The following is a 25,369-nucleotide window of genomic DNA, read 5'->3' on the forward strand; positions in this document are numbered from 1 at the left end:
ACTCTCAACGGAGGAGCTGTCTCATGGAAAAGCTCCAAGCAGAGTGTTGTAGCTGATTCTACCATGGAATCTGAGTACATTGCCGCATCAGATGCCGCAAAGGAAGCTGCTTGGATGAAGAAGTTCATAACCGATCTCGATGTGGTTCCAAGTATCATGAAACCCATCCAGATATTTTGTGATAACACAGGTGCTATTGCTCAAGCCAAGGAGCCTAGATCACATCACAAAGCCAAGCACATTTTGAGAAAATTTCACTACATACGTGAGATTGTGGAACGTGGAGACATCGTTATAAGCAAAATTGACACAGATCAAAACTTAGCTGACCCATTTACTAAGCCAATGGCTCAAGAGAAACATGACCGTCATATGGATGCTATTGGGCTTAGATTAGCTAGTGAAATGTTTTGATTTAGTATTTGGATGTACGAACATCAAACAGTTGTATCCCTGTATTCATTTTGATTTACTAGTTAAATGCAATTCTTGAATCCTACAACTGTGTTCGATTTTGATACGTTTAATCCGTGAATCTTGTATTCTAAATTATCCGTAGTCGATCAGACTCGTGGGAACGACTCTGAATTAAGATTATTCTGATTTTGGACTCAAGGAATTGACTTCCAAATTCACAGGCTTCATTATGAATGATGCTGGATGTAACTCGCATCAAATCATCTTCATGGATCTTAGTCATAAGATGTTTTGATTTGGGCATACTCATTTAGTATCCTCTGACCTGAGATACATACTAGAACTTCCGTTTACTAAAGACTATTCTTTGATCAGTGTCAATCGCTGTCGCGTAACTGCCAGTCATAAAGGCATTGGTTGGGAGTGGTTCTGAAGTTCAGTGGGAGTTGTATGTAGTCAAGATGGGATTCTGTACTCTTACATTATATGTAACAGTTAGACATCTGGGCGCCCTCGTTGATTCAAACTGGTGAAGTGTAAGGCCTTACCCAAACTTACTGTGTGTTTGATTGGACCACTTTCATTCTTGAACGAGAACGATAATGATTGAACGCCATATGAGATTGAATCTGATCCATGTCTCATTGTTCAATTGAAGTCTTTTACAGAAGGGATAGATGACAACGATTGCCATAAGTCTATTGTCTTCAAGTAGCAAACCGTTGCTAAAAGGAAGATACCTTGGTTAGTGACTTTAAAGTGTCATGACCTGTTGGGGGCAGCTATGTGTAGCTAGAGCACCGCTGGCTGTCTGCGTTGAGATCTTATCAGAAACCGTCCAAGTGGGAGCTGTTGGATATTTATGTCCGGTTCGATAAGTCAACGCTGCCGACCGGGTCTTGACCCGTAAGAGTTACACCGTAGTCAACGAACTAAAATCCACTTAACTAATTTAACTGGTAATTACGAACGATAAGCGCGTATTGAACTGAGAGACAGGTTCGTAAATCGGGTGGGACAAGAATTCTCTTATATCGCCATTTGGCAAGCACCTAGATTTCAGCCAATGGAATTACATGCAAGGAATCTTTTCACCACTTGTCATCCACCTAACTTGTGGCCAATCAAAACACATGCAATTTTGCATGTCTTACACTTGGCAAGCATACAAGTTGTCCATGGCCTATAAATATGGGTCTTGTTTTGAGAAGATAAACACACACAAGGTTGCAAAACTCTCTCAACTCACACACCCACAACCGGTCCCGACCGCCTCGGTAGTCCGCCGCCGCCTCGCCGGTCCATCTCGCCGCCGCCGCTCTCCGCCGGTCGTCGCCGGCCACCACCGCCGAGACCCGGCTCACATTCGCGTATCTCTCGTTCGTGTAACTAGCATTCGTTCGTTGAACCTCGGTGTCTCAACCGGTTATTTACTAACCGAAGGTATATCTAAACCCCCTATGGTTGATGTTCTATTTCGTGTTTGCATGTTGGTGACCTTGTTCCATTACGGGTATGCTTTGGTATAAAAGTGTTTATATTAATTTTGTTACATACGCTTCCGTTGCCAAAAATGTGTATACATTTTTTTACTAGTTAAAGTTTATTTTGAATAACCTATTTCTACATGCACTCTTTTGTCAAAGTATTTTTGACTAAATCCTTGTTACAAAATAAACACATATTTAATATGAACCGGGTTCATAAAATAAAACTAAAATATATACCACGGATATCCTTCACTTATGTACTTTAGGTTCAATGACTCTATCTATTTGATGCATGTAGTTGTCTTCTGTTTAATTAATTCAAGTAGTCGTCTTTATATTTGATGCATGTTTCTTTATATATTTGATGCATGATTCGTATATATGTTGTTGGTTTAACACATGTCGGGTCAGGTCGGGTTGTGACAAGTTTCTGACAAAAAGTAAGAAAATCCTAATTAATTGACAGTTACGTCACAGATCTGTCACAAATAATCTACAAAAGGGTAAATAGTAATAAAACAAGTATATAATAATTATAAAATAAACATATTTCTTACATTTATGACAAAATGCTTATTTTTAAATATAATTGTCACAAAGGCGTAGGAAACAATCCACGTATGAATACAATTTCCTACGCATTTATGACAAAATGCTTAAATCCATTGCACGTTGTGACACATTTCTTACGACATTTAAGGATTTGTCACGAATGTGTAAGAAACAACCTATATAATTATTTTTATTTTAAATATTAAATGTATGTAACTATGTGGACAAATGGATATGAGTATAATGTGAGTATGTATGTATATATGTATTTGTATGTATGTATGTGTACGTATATGCATGTTTGTATCTATATGTGTATGTGGATGTGATTATATTTGTTATTAAGTGTGCATTTGTATGTATGTATGTGTGTGTGTGTGTGTGTGTAGAAAACAATTATGGAGGCGATAAGCATTTTGGTATTGCTATAGAAAGCTATTTACCCGTTTTCTTCTTAAGCAATTTTATGATTTTTACCCATATAACGTGTTAATAATAAAATATATCCCAAATTAAACTATTTACCCATTTTCTTCTTAACCAATGCTTGCTCTTTATCTTCAACATCAATCGATAGAAAATTATGCATTAGATGTTAACCGTCCAATAAAAATAAGTCTATGGTGATACGTATATATTCTTCACTATGACCAATAGGAGACCTAGGGGTGAGCAAAAAACGGGTCATACTCATCAAACCCACCAGAACCGCATGAACCGACCCGCTTGGACCCGTCTAGGCTACATGTGGTTCGGTTCACGGTTCCATTAAACACCCATTAAACGGTTTTGGGTCGAGTCCGGGTCGGTTCCATTAAAAACCCATTAAACCTTTTAGAACCGATTAAATACAGATAGAATTTAAAACCTAGAAATCATGATTGTATAATAATTCTTTTCTTACCCTTTCAACAAATATCTCAATCTAAAGCTAATAACGACATTTATCTCCATCAAAAACCTTTTATATCATATGCGTGTTCAATGAACCTGCAACTCAATCTCAAGATATCATTGAGTTGTATTTTTGTGATTTGAAGATATGAACCTGCTAATGCAGTCCTCTTCTTATATAGTTTAGGTTCAATGACTCTATCTATTTGATGCATGTAGTTGTCTTCTCTTTAATTAATTCAAGTAGTCGTCTTTATATTTGATGCATGTTTCTTTATATATTTGATGCATGATTCGTATATATGTTGTTGGTTTAACCCATGTCGGGTCGGGTCGGGTTGTGACAAGTTTCTAACAAAAAGTAAGAAAATCCTAATTAATTGACAGTTACGTCACAGATCACAAATAATCTACAAAAAGGTTAAATAATAATAAAAATAGTATATAATAATTATAAAATAAACATATTTCTATACATTTATGACAAAATGCTTATTTTTAAATATAATTGTCACAAAGGCGTAGGAAACAATCCATGTATGAATACAATTTCCTACGCATTTATGACAAAATGCTTAAATCCATTGCACGTTGTGACACATTTCTTACGACATTTAAGGATTTGTCACAAATGTGTAAGAAACAACCTATATAATTATTTTTATTTTAAATATTAAATGTATGTAACTATGTGGACAAATGGATATGAGTATAATGTGAGTATGTATGTATATATGTATTTGTATGTATGTATGTATGTATGTGTACGTATATGCATGTTTGTATCTATATGTGTATGTGGGTATGTATGTATGTATGTGTACGTATATGCATGTTTGTATCTATGTGTGTATGTGGATGTGGTTATATTTGTTATTAAGTGTGCGTGCGTGCGTGCGTGGGTGCGTGGGTGCGCGTGTGTGTGTGTGTGTGTGATAAGCATTTTGGTATTGCTATAGAAAGCTATTTACCCGTTTTCTTCTTAAACAATTTTATGATTTTTACCCATATAACGTGTTAATAATAAAATATATCCCAAATTAAACTATTTATCCATTTTCTTCTTAACCAATGCTTGCTCTTTATCTTCAACATCAATCAATAGAAAATTATGCATTAGATGTTAACCGTCCAATAAAAATAAGTCTATGGTGATACGTATATATTCTTCACTATGACCAATAGGAGACCTAGGGGTGATCAAAAAACGGGTCATACTCATTAAACCCACCAGAACCGCATGAACCGACCCGCTTAGACCCGTCTAGGCTACATGTGGTTCGGTTCACGGTTCCATTAAACACCCATTAAACGGTTTTGGGTCGGGTCCGGGTCGGTTCCATTAGAAACCCATTAAACCTTTTAGAACCGATTAAATACATATAGAATTTAAAACCTAGAAATCATGATTGTATAATAATTCTTTTCTTACCCTTTCAACAAATATCTCAATCTGAAGCTAATAACGACATTTATCTCCATCAAAAACCTTTTATATCATATGCGTGTTCAATGAACCTGCAACTCAATCTCAAGATATCATTGAGTTGTATTTTTGTGATTTGAAGATATGAACCTGCTAATGCAGTCCTCTTCTTATATAGTTTAGGTTCAATGACTCTATCTATTTGATGCATGTAGTTGTCTTCTCTTTAATTAATTCAAGTAGTCGTCTTTATATTTGATGCATGTTTCTTTATATATTTGATGCATGATTCGTATATATGTTGTTGGTTTAACCCATGTCGGGTCGGGTCGGGTTGTGACAAGTTTCTAACAAAAAGTAAGAAAATCCTAATTAATTGACAGTTACGTCACAGATCTGTCACAAATAATCTACAAAAGGTTAAATAATAATAAAAATATTATATAATAATTATAAAATAAACATATTTCTATACATTTATGACAAAATGCTTATTTTTAAATATAATTGTCACAAAGGCGTAGGAAACAATCCATGTATGAATACAATTTCCTACGCATTTATGACAAAATGCTTAAATCCATTGCACGTCGTGACACATTTCTTACGACATTTAAGGATTTGTCACAAATGTGTAAGAAACAACCTATATAATTATTTTTATTTTAAATATTAAATGTATGTAACTATGTGGACAAATGGATATGAGTATAATGTGAGTATGTATGTATATATGTATTTGTATGTATGTATGTATGTAAGTATGTATGTATGTATGTATGTATGTATGTATGTATGTATGTATGTATGTATGTATGTATGTATGTATGTATGTATGTATGTATGTATGTATGTATGTATGTATGTATGTATGTATGTATGTATGTATGTATGTATGTATGTATGTATGTATGTATGTATGTATGTATGTATGTATGTATGTATGTATGTATGTATGTATGTATGTATGTATGGTATGTATGTATGTATGTATGTATGTATGTATGTATGTATGTATGTATGTATGTATGTATGTATGTATGTATGTATGTATGTATGTATGTATGTATGTATGTATGTATGTATGTATGTATGTATGTATGTGTACGTATATGCATGTTTGTATCTATATGTGTATGTGGGTATGTATGTATGTATGTGTACGTATATGCATGTTTGTATCTATATGTGTATGTGGATGTGGTTATATTTGTTATTAAGTGTGCGTGCGTGCGTGCGTGGGTGCGTGGGTGCGTGTGTGCGTGTGTGTGTGTGTGTGATAAGCATTTTGGTATTGCTATAGAAAGCTATTTACCCGTTTTCTTCTTAAACAATTTTATGATTTTTACCCATATAACGTGTTAATAATAAAATATATCCCATATTAAACTATTTATCCATTTTCTTCTTAACCAATGCTTGCTCTTTATCTTCAACATCAATCAATAGAAAATTATGCATTAGATGTTAACCGTCCAATAAAAATAAGTCTATGGTGATACGTATATATTCTTCACTATGACCAATAGGAGACCTAGGGGTGATCAAAAAACGGGTCATACTCATCAAACCCACCAGAACCGCATGAACCGACCCGCTTAGACCCGTCTAGGCTACATGTGGTTCGGTTCACGGTTCCATTAAACACCCATTAAACAGTTTTGGGTCGGGTCCGGGTCGGTTCCATTAGAAACCCATTAAACCTTTTAGAACCGATTAAATACATATAGAATTTAAAACCTAGAAATCATGATTGTATAATAATTCTTTTCTTACCCTTTCAACAAATATCTCAATCTGAAGCTAATAACGACATTTATCTCCATCAAAAACCTTTTATATCATATGCGTGTTCAATGAACCTGCAACTCAATCTCAAGATATCATTGAGTTGTATTTTTGTGATTTGAAGATATGAACCTGCTAATGCAGTCCTCTTCTTATGTAGTTTAGGTTCAATGACTCTTATCTATTTGATGCATGTAGTTGTCTTCTGTTTAATTAATTCAAGTAGTCGTCTTTATATTTGATGCATGTTTCTTTATATATTTGATGCATGATTCGTATATATGTTGTTGGTTTAACCCATGTCGGGTCGGGTCGGGTCTGGCATGGTTCCGGTGGGTCCGACCCTTTTGCTCACCCCTAAGGAGACCTAGTCACAGAAATGGAAGTATATAAAACTTAAGAAAAAAAATCAAGAGGAAATATGTTTACTGATTGATATACAAGTAAAAACAATATGAAATGATCATAACTAGGCCCCGTTTTTTATCGGATTCAACTTAGTTACGCCATGCTGAAGATAACTCCAAATCAACGTCTTCCTCCCACCATGTTGCAGTCTGCAGACAACACACCAAATTATACCATATGTACAAAAAAATGGTAAACGGGTCAATCTGGGTCATGGAAGAAGGTCAAAAGTGTTGGAAGACTATTAATCAAGAAATTATGGTTTTAAGAAGTTAATTATAAAGAGTAAAACTTGTTCATACAAAGTAATTATTTAAAAAAGATAACTTGTTTGAAACTTGTAAAATATATTTATTTCAAATAAGCATTCTTTGTATATATTGCTGGCTGCACGTCAACCAATAGGAGCGCGGGTGTTGATGCCCCAAATTTTTCCTGCACATCAGCATGGACCAATATTGTTTTATTCAAATATTATAATTATTGTACTAACAATATTGTTTCTAAATCATGATTAGCACATTAATTGTTCATAACTTTTTTAATAGTGGACAAGAAGTGTTTGCAGGTCAACCAAATCGACTCGGTCCTTTTTTACATGTACCAGAGGTCCAAAACCACCTGTTAGTCAACCAATCCATATAAGAGAAAATACACACGTACCAGATATGTCTCAATGGTAGCAAGTTCACAGGTGCTGCAACAAATGAATACGTAAAGTGTTGGTGGTTTGTCAGACTGTCACCTATCTGTGTCATAAATGGGTCAGTTATAAAAAATAAAAGTTTGTGATAAACTGGTCAGTTACAAAAAAAAAGTTATAAACGGGTCACTTATGCAACAAAAATTGTAATTATATATATATATATATGGAACCATTAAGTCTAACCAACTTCTAAATCATTCTTGACCCTTAGATTTTGCTAAGATGAAATCTTGTCCATTTAAACTCCATTTTTTAACTGCTCCCATGGCGGTTAGCGGCAGTTTTCTAGCCTCCACTCTTTCTTCCATGTTATCCACAAATTACGTTTCTTACAAGGATCATGGTTTTGTCATTTACAGTTTTGATTTCTCCAACTCCTCCGGTCCACGTTCTAAGTGTTCCAACTCCCATGTATGCTTTAAATCAGAGAACCTTATTCAAACTCCTCAAAACCATTGTTCTGCTCCTGTTCTCGTAATGCTCTAAACCCTTTCCGTCATAATGTTGCTGACTATCCAATACTCCGATAATCCATCGTCAGGAGCAACAAGAGAGCAATATATCCTACAATCACCACGTCAATAGCAATGGCCACCTGTTTGATCTGTTTGGAGCTCTTTGAAATTATAGACGACCTACAAAGGGGAAGACTACGAATTTCTACACATTGCACCCGTATAATGTTTCTATTTGAAATCTGGTTCGTATGAGATCTGGGTTTAATTCTGATTTGAAGATGCAGAGACAGAATTATTTTCAGGTTCCGTTCTTATTGAAAATTATATGTTGCTTATATTACAATATATGTGAACTGTTGAATTTAGATGGTGTTTGTTGATGTTTTTTATTTGGTTGAGTTGATTTTGTATTTGAGTGAGTCACTTCCATAGAGCACAAAGATATATGATGCTTGGTGAACATGTTCTCTTGCTCGCTAGGTGTTCGACAAAATGCCAAAAAGAGATTTAGTTTCATGGAAGGTGATAAATTTGAGAATATTATTTTGATAGTTGACACTTTACAGTTTTTCACTGGTTTTGTTAGGGATAAATTTCACTGGTACAAAGGGGAACCAGTTTTACCAAGGCTGATGATGATGACATTATGAGTTGAGATGCACCCTCTTGCTTTGAAAGTGATTGATTCAAGAGACAAAAGTGATATAACTATATACATAAGTATAAAGGTGCTTTATTATTAATTTTTAACTTTCATCTCATAGTGATTTAACTTTCTTTACTGTTTTTTTGGTTTATTAGTTTTGCAAAAAGTTTCACAAGTTCCTTTTCATGTCGTTGAAGGTTAACACAACCAACCCCAAGAAATATTATGTCCATCCAAGCACTGGAATTGCCTTACCATGATTTCTTTGAAATATCACAGGTAAGAACTCTTTAGGTAAGATCAATATATTTGTAATTAGTCAAGAGTCTAACTGTTTCATACGGTATCGGTATTGAGTTAACATAGGGATCTTTGCTTTTGTGGTAAGTTGACATCTTAAGTTCTTGACTTTTTGTCTCGGATTTCTTTGTCTACTATGTTACATAGTTTTATTGCCTACCTTCGGGTACCATTTATTTCAATAAGTTACCTGAGGGTGAACCATGTAGCAACTAGCAATGGTCATGAACCCAAGAAACCACTAGAGGGAAAGGCCATGGAGAATTGAAACCGCCAAGAGTTCGCGAGGTTCTCATCTTTGTTTTTCCTTAATATATTCATATGTAAATGCTATATTTTGTTATGCCCGCTGGACCCATTTCATTTGTAGAGGATTTCTTTTATATTTCTCATCTTATTTTTATTTCTAAAATGTATTGATATGCTTAATACATATTTATATATTTTAATCTTATTATGTACTTGCAAAATTATTTTATGTTTTGCAGGTTTTTCATATATTTCAAGAGGCTTCTTATCAATACAGACACTAATGGGATCACTCACTTAAAAAAGAGGTTATTAAATTTCAACTGATAGTTTGAAATCATTCGTGGGTGATTATGAAGAAGAGAAAGACATGAAGGCCATGATAAGCAAGGAACTGGACAAGCCCTAAAAGATAACAAAATCTACGCATCTGTTAACTACTAGAAAACTAGGTTTTTCCGACCGCGATTTTGGTCGCAAACCAGTCGCAATTGCCCTGTTGCAACCGTTTTCCGACTGGAACTACAATTGGAAAAACACCCGTCGCAATTGCTCTATTCCGACTAAGTTGCGACTGCTGCTATCTTTTGCGACCCAGGTTTTGCGACTTTAATAATGGTCACAAATATTGCGACTGTTCTTGGTTTTGTGAGACTTTGGTTGCGACGGTCATGATGCGACCGTATTCCGACCGCATGCCTCTTACAAACTGCGATCGTTTTCCGACCGCCTGTCTTTAAAACTGCGACCGTTTTGCAACTGCTTGCCTTTTGAAAAATTGCGACCGTTTTTGCGGTCGCAATTTTTATTTATTTTTTAAAAACAATTTTTATCCATTTTCTATTTTAACCTGCATATAATGTCAATTTTAAATTTTACATATTATCAAATTTTCACAATTATATAAAACATCCCACTTGAAACATCAAATACCAAAGTTATCATAACTGTATTCAAAACAAAGTGTTTATACGTTTTGAAACCTAAGTCGATGATTATACGTTTTGAAACCTAGCTTTTAGCATCGCTTCAATGTTTGCCATCCTTTCATTCGTAGCCTCTTTCTCCGCCTTATCTCTCTTTTTCCACCACCAATTCTGCAATAATATCGTTCAACCTTTCTTTTTCTTTCACTGTATCTTGGATAATCACGTTCAACCTTTCGATCTAATAAAACCAATGCAAAGTGAAATATTAATGGCCATGGCCCTTTCTGATATTTGTAGTAGTACATCCCATCATATCTACAATAAAAAGCCAAGTGTGAGATTCAACAAATATGATTTGTTGATTTTGATTTTTAGGAATTAGTTATTCCTGTTACTCCTTAGGGGTTGTGAGATTCAGATTAATGCAGAGTCAAAATAGTAGAATACCCAATCCAAACAGCGATAAAACAGCTTAATGACGGCTGAATCCGATTGAAAACCTGTTCATTACCAAAAAATCAGAGTAAAGTTAGTACAAAACCACCGAGACATTGCAAAATTTAGGTCTACGTGAGAAAGAAAAGAAAATTAATTAGTACATAACGAAGTAGACGAGATCGAAACCTGCTTATTCTGTTAAATGAAGAATATTTAGCTGAAACAGCTTAGTAGCATGTAAATACGACCGTAAACCTATTCATCAACATATATAGCATGCCTAGTACTGTATGCCTAGTACTGTATCAACATATATAGCATGCCTAGTACTTATTTTAATGCAAATTTGTGACATTATGTCTGTATCTGCAGCCGCTGCTGCTGCGTTTATGCAGCCACTGCTGCTAGGTTTATACCTTTGGTTCATTGAATTGTAATATATTCTAAATATATACTATAATATGATTTGAAAGTTGTTTTTTTAAATATGATGTTTTAAATGTTTAAAGAACACATGTATAAGCCATCAAAATTGCGTCAAGGGTTTTACAATAGACCCATAATTAAAGTTAACTAAAAAAATAACCTATTTAGTTTTGGCTCATTTACCATTCTATAACCGGTGTGTGTGTGTGTATAACATTTCCATCACCAACTCTAAAGTGTATGACACGTATTCTTTTTAGACGTATATATATTAATTAATATCCAGCAGAGCTCGAGCCAAGCTTCGGCTCATTTAAGGTATTGTAGACATTATACAAGCTTGAGCCGTGCTTTGGCTTGTTTAAGGTTTTTCTCAAATTAGCTCGAGCCGAGCTCAAGCGTCAAATTATGTATACGAGCTCGAGCTCATAAACATAGGCTCGAATCAAGCAGAGCTCGAGCTAGAGTAGTGTACGGCTCAAGCTCAGGTTCTTTTGCACCCCTAAATCCAACCACACCCATGAAACCACCAAATATCATTGCTTCCTGCTATCAATTACTCCTCAATTAAACCATACTTAAAATCTTTTTCCAACCAAATCACTGATACCTGACATATAACAACCCTAACAATGCTAACCCTATTCCTAACTATAGTTTATACCTCAAAACATATACACTGGCATAATTCTCTCACTATAAACATAAATCCAACAAAAATAACTAGATTTAATCATATATGAAGCATGTTTACGCGACAACAGTAACTATATATCAGAAAATGGAAAACTTACTCTGTAGTTGCTTGTCCATATACCTGTAAATTGTATGAAAAATCAGTAAAAAACATGAAGAAGTATTAAGCTAATAGATAATAGAATGGAAAGAAGAGTGGAACTTACTTTTTAAGATCTGGAGGTTGACCTGATCTGCTCATGTTGGAACCCTAGAAAGATGACGAACGGGACGGGAGAATCGAACTGGTTGCCAAGTTTTGGTAGTGACATATAATCATCAGAAATGTTTAACAAAAGGAAGAAATTAAATTAAATCCTCACTCGAACAACATATGTTTACAGTTTCTAGAGCATAAAATAACTGTAAAATCCATATAAACAGTTATCATATCGAAATCGAACACACGATCGATAAACAAATCAGTTAGGTTAACCTAAACCGTTTAGATCGAGTTATGAACAAACATGAAGTCATGAAGAAAACAGTGATTTAGGTCTACTACTGTCTACATATCGTAAGATGTAGTAATTACGAGCAGAAAATTGGAAGAAATTAGGGCAAAATTAGGGAGAATAAGAGACCGCACCTTGCCCTCTGCCGACTCCTGCCACTAAACCACGACATCTGCCTACGTGCCATGATACTACAAAAAATAAATCTTAAATACCTCAGATCCGTGAAACGACATGAAATCAAGAACAACTTCGATTACCAGCAAAAGTGTGACAGAAATTGGTTAGAGGAACGATTAAGGAGTCGTCGATCTAGGTTTTATGCAGAAGAATTGGTGAATCTTCGGTGATGTGGAGGAACGATTGAGGAATCATCAGTGAATCTTCGTCGATCTAGGGCTGACATCGTGAATTGGCATAGTCAGTTTTAGGTTTTGAGAGAGAGAGAGAGAGAGAGAGAGAGAGATTGAGATTGGGGGAATTAGGAGCGGGATACGAAAATTTTAAAGGGATTATTTATATTTTAAAGAGATTGGGGGAATTAGGCCCATAAAAATACACAGTTGATAGTTGTTTATAATATGGATTTTATATGGTATAATTAAGCTCAAAATAAATATAAAGTAAATAGGATACTAAACTTGGGATATTAGAAGGGCGGAAACGGCCCAAGGGACGGGTTTATACGATAAAGATGGATGGGAGGAATCGGGTGGCGGTTACGGATTTGGGTGGGAGTGTGTCGACGGGTATGCATGGGAACCCGCTTGGGATTTTGGCGCGACAACTTTCGTATCCGCTGCATAAGATACGGGACAAGTGTCCGCTTTATAGATCGGATGGTCGGTTGGTTGGTTGAGACGTTTTGGCAGGTAGATGGTTCACCGACGACGAATCCGGAGGAAATGAGTTTGTTTAACACGGGTTTACTCTCGAGACTTTCGTTAGCATAAAACTACTGTTATGAAAATCTTTATATTTTGTAAATTTCTCATTGAATAATCAACTAGAAGCAGTTAACATTTCAGTAAACATATACAACTTTTTAATCAGGATAAAAGGTTTATACGGATTACTAAAAGAAAAATGTCCAATCCCTACCGGGTGCTAATTGCTTCAAACTCATGAGCAAAATAAGATAATTAAGACATGTCAGATAGCATTTAACAAACACTACAGAACCAGTAACTCGTATTTGCGACCGCTTTAGACGGTCGCAACTTTTTCTTTTATATATAATCTCGTATTTGCGACCTCTTTATGCAGTCGCAACTTTTCCTTCTCTCGTATTTGCGACCATTTTCCGACACTATTCAACTAATTTGCGACTGCGAATACGAGGTCACAAAACTTGCGACTGTTTTGCGACCGAATCTAGATTGGTCTTTAATTGTGCGACTATTTTGATTTTGGTCACAAACCAGTTGCTAATTTTGCGTCCGCCTTATATTGGTCGCAACATTTGGTCGCAATTGCTTAGTTTTCTAGTAGTGGTTGTTAAAGTCTATACTACCTAAGGATGATGCAAATGTAAGATATTGCATTTTGGAAGTTTGACCAGGTGAACACAATCATTGATGATTACAGTGTTTTTGAGCATAACGCCAAATCTTGCTTATGAAATTTAGTTTTTAATTTGCAACAGGTGGTCTAAGGATGAAGCTTCACTGATTTCAATGGACTACTTCATGTGATAGTTCAGAATTTTCATTGAAATATTAAAAATGCTTCGGGGAAAAAGAATTGGAGATTTGAGGTGGTAGAAGTCACTAATTCGAGTATGAAAGTATTCAAGGTGAATTTTTCACTTTGGGGTTTTATTTTATTTTTGCAAAAGATGGAATTTTATTTGATCATTCAACAAAGAGACCTGCATGACGAGTGTATTTCTTTTGGCAGGGAGATAGTGTTGCCATATCTTGGGCAGATGTCTATAGAAACGACATTTATTAAATTTCAAATTGAAGACATGAATACACAATTAAGAAACCACATGTTCAAGAAGCGCAGAGTTCGTAGGATCAGTTTTATGATTGCAATGGATTATCTATTGAACTGAAAACACATTTGCTCTCATACATCTCACTCTTCCAGGTCAGCAAAGTGCTCTCATTTCTTTCATCAAAAGATACAAAATGGAAATTAGGGGGCCTTGAGGACTACTGATTATCTTTATTGTTGTTCTAGGTAAAGTTACATGGCTCAGTTATGTCACTAGTCTTCCTTTAAATGTAACTAGATAATTGGTTTCTTTTATTCGATTCTTTATGTTGCGATGGCTGCTTCTTACACTACAACTTTATAACTGAGTTTGCTCATCAAACTTTCCATGAGGTGTCTATGAAGTTTGCTAAAGTATTATTTTGGGTTTCTCGGGTATTTAATAGAGTTTTCATTAATTTGCAATAGTTTTAATAAATTTGCATAAACTCCAATCAGCACTTCCAAATTATATATTTTATTGACCGGTACCCTCCTTTATTAAATTAAATTTACATTGTGCTTCAAAACTGTAAAGAAACTTAAATGTGTTTGCATATTATGTCAGATGCATGCGAAAAATGTTGAACTAAGTGTTTTTGTGTTCTATTCCAACTTATCATGGGGCAAAGACAAAATTGATGGTTCGAGTATTTTCTTGTAAGAATAAAAATGATTGTATTTAAATATGGTAATTTATTGGTGTGTTTTTGTTCAAATTACGATCGAATTCGGAATGCGGGGCTTGGTGGGTCTGCATTTGGCCATCCTCTTTAACAGGGTTATCTTTGCAAGTAATACTAATATATCATTAGATTTCTGCCTTTTTGTTAGTGTATTATGAAGTCTTTTATCTTATTTTGCCCAAAAGATTGTAACTTTTTTAAGTGGTAACCTTTTGACAGCCAAATGGTCATGACCATGGTACTGAGGCTAACGCATCATGCATGCTTGCTTTGTCAAGGATCACGTTAAGGTAAAGTACCCTTCACACATGATGATGATAATGGTCTTTTCCAAACTGTATATAAGCCGATACGTGAACCTAAATGGTCTCAACTATGTGAATAATGTTTTCTAAATTCTCTATTTGTTAACTTTATTGTCATTGTGGAATAACTTTTCCTTATAGTGTATTTGTGCTTCCTGTTAGCATTGTGTGTGCTTCTTGTGACAACCTGAACTTTCAAGGTCAGTACCTCTTTGTCGTGTAATCTTGTTTCTTGTTATCCTTCTTACGTATTCCTTACGACGATAGAAATCGGTAAACACTTGTGAAGGTAATTGGATTGTTAAATGCATTACGTACTTAAGTAAATATGTGTACGTATGTGAATTGGGCTCGAACTTTGTGTCGCGAGATTAAGCCATCAAACCCAGCCCAATTCCCGTGTATAGTATCGGCCCAAATTATTGTGGTTGCTAGCGATAAAACCCGACCCAATTCATTGTCTGATTAGCGAACTATCATCAGCCCAACATGTTGTCTTGATAACCTTAAACAACCGGCCCAAGTGTGACTAGAGGTGTAATCGGCCCAACTCTTTTATCCATATAAGGTCATGCTACGTAAATAAACCCTACCCTTGCAATCATTGTGTGACGGCAACAGGAGACCCCCCCCCCCTCCATCGTGATATCATCCTAGTGGATCAAGGGTGCTAGGTTAGTGATTTCTTATGTGGAATTTGTATTGTTTAATTGCTTGTTTTTGATATACACGAACTTGATAACAGTTGGCATGGGTATATGTGATGTTAGCATGACTTTTCTTGTTAAAGGTACTGGAATATATGGTTATGTTTACGTGTACAGATTTCCCTTGATCTTGAATTGTGTGACTCCATGAGCGGCTAAGGTGGCTGACCCACTAAATGTAATAGGCACAATAGTCCAACAATCCAAATTGCATGTGATGTCACTGTTAGTTGTGGTCCAATAGTATTAGGAATTGGAGCACAGTGGTCGGCCATGATATATGAACTACCGATTTTAATAGTGATTTTATGTTGATTATGCTAGCATGATATAATCCTTAATATATATACCAACCACCATATCTATCATATGTTTGAATAATAAGGAGCAATACAAGCCTGTTGTTAATCCACTGTCCATGTCGATAAGGTGTTAAATGCCGATATATGTTTGGTGATTTGTAATTATACATGATAGTCCGACGAGATCTGTGAACCAACGAAACTTATGGTTCGACTGAAGTAACGGATCGACGAAAGGTGGATCTTTCGTCAACCGATTCTTGACGAAACTCCTTGATGTTTCGTCGCTTGAGGTTGGTCGCTGAGTTTATTCATACACGGATTGATGTTTCATCTCTTTGGTTATGATATTTAGCATAACAGTAGTGTAGACTAGGGTTGATGATTCAAATATATGGACATATGTACTTGTTATACTTATTTGTGCATGCATGTTTATGAAGTAGAATAGTGTCTAACAAGAATTTTGATTTGTAAAATAATGTATCGCACAATGACATGATAATCGGGACACACACTTATACTGTAGTCGCACACATTCCTGGATCGCGCAAGTATTATGAATTGTACACACACACCGAATCACACACTACAAACGGGTTAGACACCGACATTGGGCCGCACCCCAAAAAAAGGTGTATTGTGAACTTGCATGAAACATGAACAACGATTATATGATTGTGAAACGAGAACTTGCATATGACGTACATACTTACTACATATTGATATGGTTGGTTGAATGGTTTCGTGTTATGGTTGGTATAACAACATATGTTTTGCTTGTATGCAACTTGTAAAACGTGCATAATGAATACGTGATTTATGTATGCATAAAACTGACTATTATTGGTAACCACGGTAGGGATTGGTTGATTAACTTGGAATGGGTAACATAACCAACCGAGCAAACCTAAGGTGAGTTCACTGCACTTTTCTAAGCATGCGTCCCGGTGGTTTGGGACATCAGGTAAACGTTTCTGAAGGGAATACTGGGTAAACTGTTTAATTGGGATGTTGGTTATTGAACACAGTATAAATCATGTAAGACCCCGTACATCTACCGTGTTGCTGAAGAAGCAACGAGGTATTTAGTTGATAGCGCTATTAGGTTTGGCACCCTCACACCGGGCCGAAAGGACGGGCGTGAACTAATTACCTGGACTTCATGACCAATGCCTAGTTAGAGGCATTGGGGTTGGGCATTCACATCGTGTACATATAAGACCCCTTACATCTATTCAAGGTTGTTTGATACCTTGACATCATGACCAATGCCTAGTTGGAGGCATTGGGGTTGGGCATTCACATCTAGTTGCCACATACGGTAATCGAGTAATAACAACATCAAAACAAAACGTTGAACTATTTTAAACACACTTCTGGTAACTAAACGCGTTAACAAAACTTTGAACTCACCAGCGTCGTCTGACACACTTGTCTGCATGCTTGCAGGTTGTAGGTTTATATCATTGGGACTTGCTGTCTGGGATGCTGGAGTGGTCATGGGTCGTGATACATGGAATCTCAACACAAGCTAAATGATTTATGTACACATGGTTTATTAAACACTTAACAAATGAGTTTTGCTTCCGCTGTACAACCTTTTATGTTAATGAATGAAGGTTTTATTTAAATATATTTATGAGTTCAATGTGATTGGTGGCTTGGATCCTGGAACGTCACACGCCTAATAGGTACATTCCCTAGGTGGTATTTTGGGGGGGGGGTGACAGTTTGGTATCAGAGCCACTGGTTATAGTGAACTTGGTTTTAAAACGTTTTTATAAAACCGGACTATAACCGAACAGTTCTGAAAACAAGAATACGACCATGACACTCGGCTCCAGATAGCAAGGTTCGTCTCTCGTTTACTCATTGCATAGCATAACTAGTGAACACTTACATATGATATTGCATGTGATTGCACGTTCAGCACAACAATATGGATTCATGTGTTACTTGCATGTGTTAAGTGGTTGATAGTGTGGTGGTACCTTAGACATTCGTGACTCATGTTTTGTGATGTTCTTTGTTTTCTATTCGAGTTTAAGGAACCATTTGACATGAGTTAGGAGGAACTGAGATGAGCATGCAAATCGCAATATTATTGTGGGTGCACACATAATAATAATGTGGGGTGCATGTGAGTCCCAGTGAGACTTAACAAGTGAAAAAGGGGTTCCGTTCCGTTATTTGGTTGATGTGGAACATAACAGTCTATAGGAGTCATAGCAGTGATTGTCTCCTACTCGAACGTGATCTTCTCACTCCTCTCTGAATCCTTTCGAATCTCGATGTTATCGGGTATCACCCGAACACCCATCTGAACGTCTAGCGAACTGTATAGAATGTTAGGTGCTTGTACGAACGTCCCTGAGTCGGATGTCACAATGTCGAATGATTGGTCTATATCTCCCTCACTTCTCTCTGTTTGTTGGGACTTAGTGTATTGACGTCTTAGATCCCAAAGTGCGAACACTTCTGCAACACTCTAGCAGCATACCGTGTATTACTCAATCGACATGCAAGATCGAAGGACAAGAAGATGAGCGTAGTACCTTGCCGACCTCAGTATTAGGACGACCCTGATTACCGGCAACGAACACCAGCAAAGTGACTGCAATCAAATCTCTAACCCTAGTCAGCGACTGATGGGAGCCAACCTTTACAAACCAATTAGGGCATAAGCGATGACAATTGACTTTAGTGTGGAATGTGAAACTTCCCGCACAGTGAGTAGTGCCTTAGCACATACCATGGAATGTGACAAGATGGACCCTGTTGGCGAAAGATCATAGAACTCCGTTTCAAACAACGGCCTTAGGGGAAACAATCACGGCGACATCAAGGTACTTGTAATGGTAGCCAACAGTATGGAAATGAAGGTGCCTACAACATGGAGTGGCCGTTGTTAAATCAAAACAAAAACAATCAAGGGAACGACAGCCGTACTAGAAATCCTCGCAACGAGTACAGCAACACGAGAAATGATGCTCATGGAGGGGCATTTAGGATTGGCGTGGGCGACGCCAAGATTATAACAACATGGCGGGCTACACGTTCCTGGTAACGAATCACTCCGTCTCTGCTCTATTTAACCCTGATGTCTCTTGGAACCGAACCTGTTGTGGAATCGGCTGACGACAAGACAAACGAAACATCATATGTTTGTTGGGATGCAAACTCGACCTTGTGGGACAAGCATTCGACTTCGACCTTACTTCTACTACCCTTGATGGCTACTATACAGCAACTGGTGTGGATTGGTTATCCAAGGATCGCGCAGATACCATTGAGGAGAAAGTTTGTGTGGAGAACCGTTGTCTGTTCTAAAGCGTCAGAGGGGCGCAAGGGTTAGCGCCATTCCGGTTATGAGGGCCCAGAAGTGCCTACGGAGGAACGACCCTGCTATGTTAGCAGCCGTTTCTGATGTTAAGGCTAAGGAAAATAGGATCGAGGATCCACCAATTGTTCTGACCCATCTCAGTGTGCTATTCGAGGAACTTTCAGGTTTACTGCCACAACCGTTAGTCGGAATCCCAGTTGATCTCATGCCAGAGGCAGCCCTGAATCTTCGTACTCCTTACCGTCTTGCACCAGGAGGATTGCGAGAATCGTCAAATCAACTACAGGAACGGTTGGACAAGAGTTTTATCGGACCTAGCCTTTTGCTTTGGGGGAGCCTCAGTTATATCCATGAAGATAAGCCTTTCCGTATGTATTATCGAGAACTTAACAAGGTGACAGTAAAGAACCGTTTGCCTCGACCGTGTATTGACAACCTATTGACCAGTTGCAAGGGACAAAGCTTCATTCGAGGATTGATTAATGAACAAGCTATGATCAGATGGAAGTCCAAGGGGAGAATGTTCCTGGAACGGCATATCGAACGCAATACGACTAGTGCGACTTTGTACACCATAACCATTGAGTTAATCAACACACCAGCAGCTTTATGAACCACATGAATCGACAGTGTTTGTCGATGACGTTTTGGATCATTTCCAGGAGAAAGGAGCATCATGGACGGCAATTGTGCATTATGTTAGAGCCCCTGAGGGAGGAGCCACTCCGCTTGGTCATATCGTCAACAAAGTGGGAATGCACGTGGTGGATCTCGCTAAGGCCCATTTTGGTTGGAACTGACCGACACCAAAGAGTCCTTCAAGGATGCAGCAATTTCTTGGTCCCGCTTGATATTATCGCAGATTAATCACAGGATTTTCGAAGGTCGCGTTGCTTAAATCTCTTTAGCTCAGCCGGATGCTGTGTTCGTGAAAAACAGAACAGGAGGGCGTCTTTTTAGCTTTCGAATCCCAATTCCGCAATGTACTGAGCATCGTCTTTACCCGAGGGTGCGGGTGATTCAGTGGTATATCATTGTGGTTCGAAGCAGAGTCCCAGTTACACGTCGGCGCAATACGAGAGAGTGATGACTTACGTAATGGAGTTACAAAGAGGAACTGCACGACACACAACCGGTGGTGGAAACCGTGGTCTTTGGATTTACTTGGAGGCATACTTGGACGGTACCGAATGCGTTACTTAGACCGATCACAAGAGCCTCTCGTGTACCCTGGTTTTGGAGGGAGCTAAACAGGTGATGGCATCGCTGGACGGAACCTTTGAATGACTTCGACTACGGAACCTAAACGCGTATGAGCTGGCAGCTCACCATCGACTCTAGCCTGCACGATCAGATTTTCAAGCTGGGTCCGTGCGGGGCATGGAGAAGCAACCTTTGGCAGGTCGGATGATATTCGCTACCTCCTGGAACGAATGTGGATCTCATTATACGGCAACCTTAGGGAATTTGTGTTGAGCGCAGCACACCGGCCTCGATATTCCAGTCGTCTGAGTTTTGATGAGAAATATTAGGGTCTATGAATCTTGTACTGGTGATCGGGCATGAAGGCCCTCCTGGCAAGGTATGTGAATAATGTTTGGCTTGTTGGAAAGTCAAGGTGGAGTATCAGCAACCGGAAGCATCGAAACAGAAACAATAACACCTGGGTGATCGTTGATTGTCTCACGTTACCAGCACACTTTCTTGCAACCGAGGAAACCAACGAGTCTTCACAGCTGTGAATGTTCCTCCGAGAGAGGCGGCTTTTAGGCACGAGGTGCCAACTCCCATTACTTCTGATTTTGAGCTATACCTGATTTATGACAGGCAATACACGGTACCCTGGGCTCACGCCTAGACATGGGCATTGCTTAGCACCGTAGGACAAACGGTCAGAGTAAACAAACTATCCTAACACTCGAAGACATGCTGCGAGTAGGTGTGTGATTGACTTTAGCAAGGGTTAGAAGGAAATTTACCTTTGGCTGAGTTCTACCGTGGCAGTTACCATTTTAGTATTAAGACAACTCTGTTTGAGGCATTGCATGGACAGTAACGCTAAACTCCTTGTTAGATTAAGGTGGGTGACAACCTAATCACAGATCCAGGACTTGTACTCGAACCTCTTGGGAAGATTGTCCAGATCGAAAAAAAAAATAATTAAAAAAAATAATAAAAATCGTTTGGCGGCAACGCGTGACCGTCAGGAAGGCAGATAAGATTAGGAAACACTGGGAGTTCGCTGTAGGCGAACGTGTCATAAACGAAAGTTTCACCCTGGGAGGGTGCGGTACGCTATGGAAAACGTGGCAAGCTTAGTTTACGATACGATACGTTGGGACATTCGGATTCTGAAGAAAATTGGCAGCATGGCCTATAAACTCGAGTACCCGACGAATTGGGTAACGAGCACAATGTCATTTATGTCTCGAATCTAAGGCAGTGTCTGATGAAAGATTTGTGATACCCTTATTAGACAAGTTGCAGTTGGCAAGGAGCCAATCAAAGACATAGACGAGGAAGTAAGGTTCGTTAGCATAGTCCAATTTCCAATCGTAAGAATTCGTTGGAACTCAGGACGTCGACCAAAGTTCATGCGGGAACGCGATGATTGGAGTAAGCTCTAGTATCCTCAGTCGTTCAAAGTGGTAAATTTCGGGACGAAATTTCTTTCAGGTTGGGGATGATGTGACAACCTGAACTTTCAAGGTCAGTACCTCTTTGTCGTGTAATCTTGTTTCTTGTTATCCTTCTTACGTATTCCTTACGACGATAGAAATCGGTAAACACTTGTGAAGGTAATTGGATTGTTAAATGCATTACGTACTTAAGTAAATATGTGTACGTATGTGAATTGGGCTCGAACTTTGTGTCGCGAGATTAAGCCATCAAACCCAGCCCAATTCCCGTGTATAGTATCGGCCCAATATTGTGGTTGCTAGCGATAAAACCCGACCCAATTCATTGTCTGATTAGCGAACTATCATCAGCCCAACATGTTGTCTTGATAACCTTAAACTACCGGCCCAAGTGTGACTAGAGGTGTAATCGGCCCAACTCTTTTATCCATATAAGGTCATGCTACGTAAATAAACCCTACCCTTGCAATCATTGTGTGACGGCAACAGGAGACCCCCCCCTCCATCGTGATATCATCCTAGTGGATCAAGGGTGCTAGGTTAGTGATTTCTTATGTGGAATTTGTATTGTTTAATTGCTTGTTTTTGATATACACGAACTTGATAACAGTTGGCATGGGTATATGTGATGTTAGCATGACTTTTCTTGTTAAAGGTACTGGAATATATGGTTATGTTTACGTGTACAGATTTCCCTTGATCTTGAATTGTGTGACTCCATGAGCGGCTAAGGTGGCTGACCCACTAAATGTAATAGGCACAATAGTCCAACAATCCAAATTGCATGTGATGTCACTTTTAGTTGTGGTCCAATAGTATTAGGAATTGGAGCACAGTGGTCGGCCATGATATATGAACTACCGATTTTAATAGTGATTTTATGTTGATTATGCTAGCATGATATAATCCTTAATATATATACCAACCACCATATCTATCATATGTTTGAATAATAAGGAGCAATACAAGCCTGTTGTTAATCCACTGTCCATGTCGATAAGGTGTTAAATGCCGATATATGTTTGGTGATTTGTAATTATACATGATAGTCCGACGAGATCTATGAACCAACGAAACTTATGGTTCGACTGAAGTAACGGATCGACGAAAGGTGGATCTTTCGTCAACCGATTCTTGACGAAACTCCTTGATGTTTCGTCGCTTGAGGTTGGTCGCTGAGTTTATTCATACACGGAATGATGTTTCATCTCTTTGGTTATGATATTTAGCATAACAGTAGTGTAGACTAGGGTTGATGATTCAAATATATGGACATATGTACTTGTTATACTTATTTGTGCATGCATGTTTATGAAGTAGAATAGTGTCTAACAAGAATTTTGATTTGTAAAATAATGTATCGCACAATGACATGATAATCGGGACACACACTTATACTGTAGTCGCACACATTCCTGGATCGCGCAAGTATTATGAATTGTACACACACACCGAATCACACACTACAAACGGGTTAGACACCGACATTGGGCCGCACCCCAAAAAAAGGTGTATTGTGAACTTGCATGAAACATGAACAACGATTATATGATTGTGAAACGAGAACTTGCATATGACGTACATACTTACTACATATTGATATGGTTGGTTGAATGGTTTCGTGTTATGGTTGGTATAACAACATATGTTTTGCTTGTATGCAACTTGTAAAACGTGCATAATGAATACGTGATTTATGTATGCATAAAGCTGACTATTATTGGTAACCACGGTAGGGATTGGTTGATTAACTTGGAATGGGTAACATAACCAACCGAGCAAACCTAAGGTGAGTTCACTGCACTTTTCTAAGCATGCGTCCCGGTGGTTTGGGACATCTGGTAAACGTTTCTGAAGGGAATACTGGGTAAACTGTTTAATTGGGATGTTGGTTATTGAACACAGTATAAATCATGTAAGACCCCGTACATCTACCGTGTTGCTGAAGAAGCAACGAGGTATTTAGTTGATAGCGCTATTAGGTTTGGCACCCTCACACCGGGCCGAAAGGACGGGCGTGAACTAATTACCTGGACTTCATGACCAATGCCTAGTTAGAGGCATTGGGGTTGGGCATTCACATCGTGTACATATAAGACCCCTTACATCTATTCAAGGTTGTTTGATACCTTGACATCATGACCAATGCCTAGTTGGAGGCATTGGGGTTGGGCATTCACATCTAGTTGCCACATACGGTAATCGAGTAATAACAACATCAAAACAAAACGTTGAACTATTTTAAACACACTTCTGGTAACTAAACGCGTTAACAAAACTTTGAACTCACCAGCGTCGTCTGACACACTTGTCTGCATGCTTGCAGGTTGTAGGTTTATATCATTGGGACTTGCTGTCTGGGATGCTGGAGTGGTCATGGGTCGTGATACATGGAATCTCAACACAAGCTAAATGATTTATGTACACATGGTTTATTAAACACTTAACAAATGAGTTTTGCTTCCGCTGTACAACCTTTTATGTTAATGAATGAAGGTTTTATTTAAATATATTTATGAGTTCAATGTGATTGGTGGCTTGGATCCTGGAACGTCACACGCCTAATAGGTACATTCCCTAGGTGGTATTTTGGGGGTGTGACACTTCTCCTTTAAATGGGTCAAGTTTTCATTTTTAATTTGGGGGTCAGAATGTATGCTACTTCAATTAACGGGCCTAACTCATCGCTTTTAATAAATGGGTCAAACTCACCATTTTTAGTGATCGGGTCAAAATTACAATTTTAGTAAATATGTTATTAGTTGTTTTTAGTAAATGGGCCGAAGTTATCATATAAGCAAAAGATTAAAAATTGTTGTTTTCAGTAAACGAGTCAAACATATTATTTGAGTCGAACCTTTATATGTTAGTATTGATTCTTTTAACCTGTTTGGTTAGGGGGTGAAATATACGGGTTGATATCTTGATAATCATTGTGATGACAAGCTGCGGTTTTGGGATAGATTATTGATGAAGTTACAAAAGGGAGTCAAACTCAATATAGTCAAAGACACTAACTACAAGAAACTGTCATGCATAGAATATGAATGAAAAGGGCATTTGCATATGGAAAAGATTTAAAAAAGG

General features: G+C 37.7%; 1 long non-coding RNA gene across 1 annotated transcript; it reads right to left on the reverse strand.

Annotated features, from left to right (window-relative positions):
• Positions 1 to 10,191: 10,191 nt before the first annotated feature.
• On the reverse strand, positions 10,192 to 12,829 carry LOC110935825. Its single transcript, XR_002589459.2, has 6 exons — positions 12,578 to 12,829; positions 12,452 to 12,508; positions 12,030 to 12,107; positions 11,922 to 11,944; positions 10,711 to 10,763; positions 10,192 to 10,578 (listed from the first exon to the last, which is right to left on the reverse strand). It is a non-coding gene; the product is annotated as an uncharacterized LOC110935825 (long non-coding RNA).
• Between the last annotated feature and the right edge of the window lie 12,540 nt (positions 12,830 to 25,369).

The sequence above is a fragment of the Helianthus annuus genome, chromosome 4 (genome assembly GCF_002127325.2).
Source record: "Helianthus annuus cultivar XRQ/B chromosome 4, HanXRQr2.0-SUNRISE, whole genome shotgun sequence".
In the NCBI taxonomy this organism is placed as follows: domain Eukaryota; kingdom Viridiplantae; phylum Streptophyta; class Magnoliopsida; order Asterales; family Asteraceae; genus Helianthus; species Helianthus annuus.